An 8,308-nucleotide genomic window follows, 5' to 3' on the forward strand; every position below is an offset into this window, starting at 1 on the left:
ACATCACCCCTCATACCCACTCAAACCCCATCCTCGTCTTACCTGCACCTACTCACCTCGCCAGTACTCACCCCGCCACTAACACGCAACCCAATCCTCATACAATCTCATGGCTCTATCCCATACCCACCCTCTCGTGCATCTCCCTAACGGCCAGCCTCACTCAACCTGCCACCACCTGTGCTGCAGCCACAGGGCATGCATCGCATATGTGCAGTAGGCAGCGTACGGCAAACGTGTCGTGAGCATGAAGGGGATGCACAAGGGTGTCTGAGGGTTTGCCACGGGTGTTACCTATATTGAATTTCAGAGCAACAAACATCACACATTATATTGGCTCCACCACTGCCATGTCTCCACGAATCCTGTCTGTTGTGTCCAATAATGCCCGCTCCTGGGTATCACTATGAGGACCCACCACTGATGCCACCCATTGTGTTACTGCAGAGTAGGTGCAGGTGTATTTTTCAGGGCTCTTCTGCGCAGACGACTGAGAGACATTGGTGGTGTACCCGGCTGCACCCTGGAAGGATGCGGTGGAGAAGTTGTGGAGGGCAGTGGTGACTTTGGCAGCGACAGGTAAGCAGATGGTGCTGGGGCCAGCCAGGAGCAGGTCGGCATGAAAGAGCCTGCAGATGTCCACGACTACATGTCGAGTGAATCTGCGCCTCCGTGTGCACTGCTGCTCAGAGAGGTCCGGGGAGCTGCGCCTCGGTCTGTGGACCCTGTCGCGAGGGTAGTGCCCTCTGCGACGCGTCTCTCTCTGCGGTAGCCCTCCCTCCTGCTGTACAGGTGGATGTGTCACAGCACTCTGTTGTGGAGCTCCACGTGTCAGAGGTGGACGGCATGGATGGCGAGGCTGGTGATGTTGTTCGCCCTCCGAGGGGGTCATGACTGCAGCTACGGCGGCCCCCATCCGCAATATGTGCATCTGAGGGGGTCCGCAAGGTAGGCACATGTCTCCGGACCCCGGGGTGAGTGTGCAGGTTGGTCACTTTGACTGTCCGGAGGGGGGTGGTGGAGGCCACACTTTGTCCCAGGTGACAGAGCAGCCTCCTGCAATGGGTGAGGGTCACCCCCCCACCTGTCAAATGGACCTTTGCAGCTGCCACAGGCTGACGGCTGCAACACGTCCAGTTCAACTAGGACTGTTTCCCCCCAGTGTGTGAAACAGTCCCATGTTTCCCCAAAATCACACAAAGTCCCTTAATCAGGTCAGTTAATGACCTGAACAAGCAAAATAAATACACTCAAGTGGCATCCCGCTGGCTTTAATTGTGAAGTGGGAAAATGTGAAGTCATCCACTTTGGGAGGAAAAATAAAAAAGGAAAATATTATTTGAATGGAGAAATACTACAAAATGCTGTGGTACAGAGGGATCTGGATGTCCTCGTACATGAAACACAAAAAGTGAACAAAAAGTCAGCAGCAGGAAATCCGGAAGGCAAACGGAATATTGGCCTTTATGTCTAAGGGGATGGAGTATAAAAGCAGGGAAGTCATGCTACAACTGTACAGGGTGCTGGTGAGACCACACCTGGAGTACTGCGTACAGTTCTGGTGCCCTTATTTAAGGAAGGACATACTTGCATTGGAGGCAGTTCAGAGAAATTTCTTCTCCCAGAGGGTCGTGAATCTTTGGAATTCTTTATTCCAAAAAGCTGTGGAGGCTGAGTCAGTGAATACATTCAAGGCTGAGTTAGACAAATTTTTGATCAGCAAGGGAAACAAAGGATATGGGGAAAGGGTGGGAAAGTGGAGTTGAGGTAAAAATCAGATCAGCCATGATCTCATTAAATGGCGGAGCAGGCTCGAGGGGCCGAATGGCCTACTCTTATGGTCTTATAAGTGTATGCTATCTTAAGTTTGTTAATTGTCTTCTCTATACATGACATTAATTTCAATTTAATATTGTGCCTCCAAAATCTTGGGAGATTTAATGGTAAAGATTGGGAAACGGTAAAGATTGGTAAAACTTTTGTGCTTTCCCAAAAGAGTGGCTTTATACATTTTAAATTAATGTCACGTAGTATGGATTTATTTTGACTGAAATTTACATTAAACCTCTGTTTAAAAAAAAACCTCTGTGCATTTTAAGAAGCAAAAAGCAGCTTTGATGAATTACAAAGTTGCAGTTATATGTCTGGTTTTAAATCAATTTGAGCTTTTTCAAAGAACTGTTCTTTTTAAATTTGCCCACAGCAAGTCTGAAACTGCTGTTGTGGTGACTGACTCCACCCGCCCCCCAAAGTTTTTCACAGCCAAGAAGTAATTTACTTCAATTTACCATGTAACGCCATTCTATACCGAGGGGCTGCAATCAGGGAAAAAAAAACCCGGGCAGAATGTAAAATTCAAATTGCTGTAATGTACCTGTAATGAATCTGTAATCAATAATCTGTATTGAGTATAATGCAATGAGACACCCCAGAGTGTCATGAACTGTAATTATGTGCAATGTGTTCATTGAACTGTACTTGATTTAACCTGCAAATTGTATAATCTGTATTGTGTACATTTGGAATGTGATATGACAACTGTATTGTATGTTTTGCTACAAATTTTATGAATAAAGTATATTTTTTGAAAAAAAAAGACATGGGGATAGAGTTTCTGCTTGTTTTGCGCTCAGATTTCATTGGAAAGATCTGGGAATTTTAAACGTGAGTTATGCCCAAAACCACTTATGCTTGTGTTTTCCGCTACCTTTTCCGCTGGTTCAAGATTCAATGCACCCGAATCTGGCCCTGCTCACAAAACTGGCCACGCCCTCTGGTCGAAATTGAGAGATTCCACTGATTGCGCTGGTTAGGGATGGCTCTTCAAATTGTGCTCATTTTCTTAGGCACACAGGCACTAGCACGCAGATTTTAAAAGCTTTTTCATATCGAAAAAAAGAAACTGACTAGTGTACACCAATGAAACTATTAAATGGTTCAGTATAGTTTTTTAAAGTCATTTTTAGTGATTTTAAATCAGGTTGCTCACAGGAGGACTGGACACCCTTATTAAAAATGCTTATTTTTAGTGATAAACCCATTTTCAACTGTATTAATAAACTACACCAGGTTACCACTCAAATACATCAAGGAGTACTTTTTAAATGGAAAAAAAAGAAATGATTATGTTCTATTACGCTGCCTGATTGCACTGATTCATGGAAGATTTTGGACCAGATTTTGCTGTAAAAATATCAGTGAGGCTAACAGCGTTCACCATTATTCATGTGCCAATCGGACAAGTAACTTCCGGCGACCGCACGTGCGCGGTTAGACGCGGAAATCCGGAAGTTGCTGACCGAGATGCTTCCTCCCTCTGTAAGCTGCGCGAAAACAGCATCTCACTGTCTAGCTCCCCGTGCATGAAGTTCCTGTACTTACCAGGTAGAGACGAACTAAAGTCGCCAAGAAAAGTTACGTTAAGTCATTTCAAGTCTAAGTACCCCTTTAACAGGGTGGTAAGTCTTAATTACTGCCAAACAACCTCTCTGGCACTGAAAATTAACTTTAACAAGTGTGGAGTCTCATTCCTTCAGATTTTAAATATTGTTGGACATTAAAAAAAATTTAAATAATTTTTTAAACTTTTTCTTTCTGTCTGTTTTATCTCTGTCTCTTAATTCAACCTTTCTTACTCTCTCTATTTTGCTTTCTGTACCTGATTTGGCATTGAACTCATTATTCTAACGTGCACTTCCTGATTTTGACAGTGCTGTTATTAACAATGCTTCAATCTGATTGGTTAAGGAGGTACACAGCTACTTGCCCTGTTCACACAGGTCCCAGATGCCCTGTAGAGGGCACTGCGCTGAATGGATCTCTAATTTCCAGGAACTTACGGTGCAAAAGTTCATAGAAGGTCTGTGGGCAAGTGCAAGTCTAATAAATGGCGCTCACAGCAAAATCCAGCGCTTTACTTCTGTGATTAGACAAATAAATTTTAACAGAAACTTGAAGCCTAACCTAACCAGTGCAATTTTACGCGCATTTCCCGATTGCGCCCAAAGCGGAAACTCTACCTCATGCTCTATTGGATTTTTTTTTGTAAGTGAAAGGACATGTTAAGAAAGTGCCAACTAAAATTCCGAACGATCAGGTACATGAAGCCGCTAAACACGCAGCCATTTCAGGGACCCCCATGGGAACACCCAGCAGCAGCTCCAATAGCTGTTGTCACAACCAGAAGTCAGTCTGACACTTTTGATCTTCTAGCACTTCAATCTGCTGACCCACAGCTTTCTGTGTGGAAAGAACAGTTACAGGAGAGTCAGACCATTACTGTATAAATGGACCCTTTGCCCCTTAGCCAGGACAATGACATTCTTTTTGCTCACCCTGATGTCCCTCTGATTTTTGTAGCTTCTACAGCCCTACGCCGCGAACTCATTCGGACAGTACATGATATTCCATCAGGTGGTCATTTAAGTTTACAAGCTACCCTTGAAGGCCTCAAAATTGTGGTCTGGTGGCTGTAGTGGAAAGATGACATCAAGGCCCATTTTGATAATTGTCTCCCCTGTGCACATCACAATCCTCCCTCCCGAAAGAAGTGAGCCTTGCTCCTTAGTCAACACCCTAAGGGACGTTGGGAACTAATGCAAATTGACTACATAAGTGAGCTGCCTCAGACCGCACAGGCAAATATATATTTTCTAGTTATTGTTGATTCTTTCACTAAATAGGTTGAAGCTATTCCTACTCATTGCTGTACTGCTTTAGTGACTGTAAAAGTACTTATTGAACAAGTTCTTTCGAGATGGGGTATGCCACAAGTGATAGACAGTGACAGTGGTGCAGCATTTGTAGATCAGGTGATGAAAGAAATACGTGCAATACTGGAGATAGACCAAAAAATTCACATGCCCGCACTATTCTAAGACATCTGGTCAGGTTGAGAGAGCAAATCGTATCATCAAAACGATGTTGATGAAGAAATAAGACATCAAAGGCAGACACAACATAGGAACAGGAGTAAGCCGTTCAGCCCCTCGAGCCTGTTCCACCATTCACTTAGATCATGGCTGATCTGTATCTTAACTCCATTTACTCACCTTGGTTCCATAACCCTTAATACCCTTGCCTAACAAAAACCTATCAATCTCAGTTTTGACATTTACAATTGACCTAACCTCAACAGCTTTTTGGGGAGAGAGTTCCAGATTTCCATTACCCTTTGTGTGAAGTAGTGCTTTTTGATAGCACCCCTGAACTGCCTAGCTCTAATTTTAAGGTTCTACCCCCCCCCCTTGATCTGGACTCTCCCATCAGAGGAAATAGTTTCTCTCTATCTACCCTATCAATTATTTTAATAATCTTAAACACCTCAATTAGATCACCCCTTAATCTTCTATACTAAAGGGAACACAAGCCTAGTCTGTGCAACCTGTCCTCATAATTTAACCCTTTTAAAAGGGTAACAGCAATTGTGTCAACAGGATACACACAGAGAGGTAGTGATGACATCTGATCCACATATTTGTCCTACGTAATGAAACATAAGAGTACCAAAATTCTGAAGCTCAGAGTAAAAGGGAACTCTTCGATCTGCTCTTTCTGAGGCTAGAATAGGCAACATCTCCTGAAGTATGTGAGTATAATTGGTTCCTATATCTGATACATACTGCATGTGTAAGAAGTGTATTTCCCCTAGGAGAATACCCCTTCTTTATCTAATGATTCGACTTGACTCCATATTGGTGAAGAACAGATTTATTAAATTATCACACTGATTTGCAATACAACGATAGCTAAGCAGTAACTAACAATTCAAGTAGGCAAACATATTACCCCCTCAGTTGGTCAGCCGGCGCAGGTGGCGAGGGATTGGGTTCTCCCCAGCTCTCTAGGCTACACAGGGTTAGGCTCCAGCCAGCATCCACCTCCCATGCAAGTATCTAGCCTGGTCTCAGTTCCGACTGCAAACCTGATGGCTGAAAGCCAAGCTTTTTTATCCTATTCCTACCTGAGGAACGTGCAATTTTGTATGAACCGTCTTGCATGGGAGGGGCTAAGAAAAGTGAAGCGCAAAAGATCACCCTGCGGTTGCTACAATGTTTGAGGAAGGTTCTCCAAACAAGCTATTGTAACAATTTCTAAAGTGTTTACAGCTTTCCTGTCATCCGACCACATTGTTATGTTAGAAGGGTCAATAGTTTTCATTATACTTTGCCCACTGCCTGGTTCTGTCACCTAGTCTTTTTAGTTCTTAACTCATTTACAACTGACTTCATATTTAATGGACTGCTAACCTATTTACACTTTCTCACACATGTAAGGGGTTATGTTTTATTATCTCATGGACTTGATTTAATAAAGTATTAATCAGACTTTTTTCGGTGTTTCCCTACTTCTCAAACTTGTATTCGAGATAAAGGCTGTATGTCAATCTCCTATAATAGCACCTTCACATAAGGGCAATAGGGATTTATGACAATATCCTATATAAATCCAACACATCTCCGTTCAATATTGCGCTCATTTCAGACCCAGACTCCTAAATTTGTTTGCACTAGTCAGAGTTTGCGATGCACAAGCTCCGACTGGTATTTCTGGGTCTTGAGCAGCCTAACCAGCAGTTCTAAAAGGCCCCAAAATTTGTAAAACTTTTAATACTTTGTGCTTCTCCTGGCTCTACCAAATAACTGTGGGCTGCTACCGGCCCGTACTCGACCTCTGTCCAGATCGCATCCCCCACCCTCCCTCCCGTCTTATCCCTGCGCATCTCCGTTTCAGTGTACTGTCAATATCCGACACCTGAATCGTGCCTGGGAATTTAGGTCTCAACATTTCTCTGCAGGAGTTGCCAAATTGGTAGGGGTTGGTTGGGAGAATTCGAAGAGGGGGAATGGAAAACAGTCATGGAGTCTCAAGACTCTTGCCTTTTTTTGAAGTACGTAACTGGTTCCTTTTTTGTGTACAGGATTTTTTTGCAAAATTGTAAAATTCACTGTTTGCTTGTTAGTGCCCTGTTAACATGTCGGATATTTTCCCACACTCTACCATCATGCACTGGACAAAAACTTGAAATTATATAGGTACAATTATGTATGCAATAATAAATATGGATCATAATGGCCCAGAATTTGCTGGGCAAATAACAGAGAGTTTAATGCACACGCCATTATGGTGTTAAAAAACACAGTAATTTGTGGCAAGGAAGAAGTGAGCTGCAAATCGCCACAAATTGCTGGCCGATTTGCACCGCTTCACTGTCAGTCTCACAAAAACCAGAGCACACTGTCAACCTCCCCATGGGTTTCAAGAAATTGCTGCATTTGAGCTGTTAAAACGAATTAAACTTACCTCAGAAAGATGGGGCTGGTATTTAAGGTATCCTTTTAATGACGAGATTTATCTTCCTGCAATACCACTCAACCTCGGAGGCCCCAAAAAGGGAACAATTGAAACTGTGGAGTCTCATTCCTGCTGGTAGTAAAAGGTTTTTTAAAAAAACTTTTCCTTTCTGTCTTTTTTCCTCTCTCTCTTAATTCACTCTTTTTCCCTCTCTATTTCTCTTTCCGTATCTAATTTGACTCTAATTCACCCCATTTCCTTCTCCGTCGTTCCTGTTTCTCTATCCTTAAATCTGATCTGTTAAGGAGATAGACCGTTGGTCCCGTACATTCACCAAGGTCCCAGACTGATCTCGCCATGCCATTATCAACTCGTACTTCCAGTAATTTGCAGCGCAAAAATTTTTCAAGCTGAAGGGTGAGGAATAAAATCTAACAAAGAGGCCACAGGCAAGATGCCCCGCTCCAGCAAATTCTGGGCCATTGAATTTGCTCCCAATTTCTGCAATAAATGTCTGGGAACTTCTGGCTACAAGTAATTTACCTAGCATATTTAATTAACTACATAATAATTATAATTTATATTTGTGAATGTTTCTTTTGATAGTGATGAAATAAAACAATAAAATGTAATTGATCATGTCGTTAAAAATATGCTTCTTACAGTGATACATTAATATTGTTTCGATCTCCTTATTTGCACTATACAGAAACAACAGTCTTGCTGACCATTAGCCATTAAATCTAAACATACCATTTCACTTATAATTTTAATTATGATTTGAATGTGTAAAATTTGCTAATGCTTATTTTCACATTTATTGCAGCTTGTGTAAAATACACATCCTGATAAAAACACCCACAAAAACTAAGGTTGTGAACCAGCAGATGGCAATGTAGCCTTGCATATAAGAATGTTCATTCTAATCTGTAACAAATATGTGGTGATTTCTCTTCTATTTTGATGTTTCTGAGATACACACAGAAGCTTTTAGAATTAGAAAAGTATAACTTCA

This window comes from Heptranchias perlo, chromosome 22 (genome assembly GCF_035084215.1).
Source record: "Heptranchias perlo isolate sHepPer1 chromosome 22, sHepPer1.hap1, whole genome shotgun sequence".
Classification (NCBI taxonomy): Eukaryota; Metazoa; Chordata; class Chondrichthyes; order Hexanchiformes; family Hexanchidae; genus Heptranchias; species Heptranchias perlo.